Source organism: Myotis davidii, unplaced genomic scaffold (assembly GCF_000327345.1).
Source record: "Myotis davidii unplaced genomic scaffold, ASM32734v1 scaffold826, whole genome shotgun sequence".
Classification (NCBI taxonomy): domain Eukaryota; kingdom Metazoa; phylum Chordata; class Mammalia; order Chiroptera; family Vespertilionidae; genus Myotis; species Myotis davidii.
In genome coordinates this window covers 764,527-765,994 of record NW_006297142.1, presented here as the reverse complement: position 1 = coordinate 765,994, position 1,468 = coordinate 764,527, and the positions used below count along the sequence as shown (strand labels likewise).

General features: G+C 59.1%; 1 long non-coding RNA gene across 1 annotated transcript in view; it reads right to left on the bottom strand.

Moving 5' to 3' along the window:
- The window catches only part of LOC107184509, an 11,654-nt gene that overhangs the window by 9,852 nt on the left and 334 nt on the right, over positions 1–1,468 (bottom strand). The window lies entirely within an intron of this gene.

Here is a 1,468-nt window from a genome sequence, read left to right as displayed (position 1 = left end):
CTTGCTAGGTTCCCCAGCCATGTTCAGTCACCAGGTTCTAGTCAGGTTCTCTTGCCATGTTCTATCCAGGTTCTGTAGCCAGGTCCTGTCCAGGATATTTTGTCAGGTTCTCTCGCTAGGTTCTGTCTCTAGGTTCTGTTGCCAGTTTCTATCCAGGACCTCCTTCACGCATGTCCCTGTCCTCTCCGGCCGGGGACGTGCTGGCGGGCCTTTCCATGGAGGCGAGGGGCTGGCTGACCCCCCACCCCTCTCCTCCCCCATCTCTTTGGGCGCAAAGGTGGAAAATGACGGAGTCAGGGCGCAGGGCCGGCTATGACCAGGCTGTGAGGGGCAGACGTGCCGTCTCCCCAGGGGACTCCTGCCTGGAGGCATCCCTCTCCAGGGCTCTGTCAGCCACGGCCCAGCCGGTAAATCCCCTCCGGCTCCAGGCCCAGGCCTACGTTCTCCGGAAAAACAGCGCTCGGTCAGGGAGCTCTGCCTGGGGGACCCCCCTTTTGCAAAATATATTTTAACTGATTTCAGAGAGGAAGGGAGAGGGAGAGAGAGAGAAACATCCATGATGAGAGAGAATCATGGATCAGCTGCCTCCTATATGCCCCACACTGGGAATCGAGCCCACAACCCAGGCATGTGCCCTGACCGGGAACCGAACCCTGACCTCCTGGTTCATAGGTCAACCTCATCCACTGAGCCACACCGCCTGGGCAGGGAAACCCCTTTTTAAATCCTCAGGATCACCCAGAATCCCTCGTCTTTGGGGATCCTTTTAAATTATACCTCTCAGCTTGACTTTATTTTTTCACCAAGAAATATTAAAAAGATCAAACTACACATCTTGATTGGGAGGCTCAGAGAATATTTCCCCCAAGGGTCACTTTCCTGCCAGTCCTGCTGTGTGGGTGCCCCCACCCCTTCTCTGGAGTGGCTCCCAGGGGTGCAGTCACAACAAACCCGGCCACATCCTGCGTGTCTGCTGAGAGCAGGAGCCCTCTGACCTCCGCTCTCCTGAGGTCACAGTGGAGCCGTCGGGGCGCTGCCCGGCCTGTGAGGTCTGCTTGTCCCTCCTGTTTTGAAACCCGCGTGTGGCAAAGGCTGACTCACTTCCCCGAGTTTACGGAGTGAGTGCCCGGCTTCCCGGATCAACAGACCCTGCCGGGGGAGGGCGGAAACTTCCAGATTGAACAGGGGGTTGTGATTCTAACTGTCACAGGCGCTGAATCCTCACTTCGACTCCCCCACGGGTGGACGGTGGGGAGAGGGGCGCATCATCAGGGCCGCTGGGCGACACGGGGGCATTGAGACCTGTCGGAGAGCAGATGTCGTGGAGCCAGCTCGGCCCCCGAGGAGGGACCAGCATGTCCCTGGCATGCGCGCAGGTGAGCGCACCGCTGGGCGATCGGACACAGGCAGCCTTTGTTGGGTCATCGCGGCACCTTCCTCCCCAGACACTGGTCCCGGCCCCGGAACC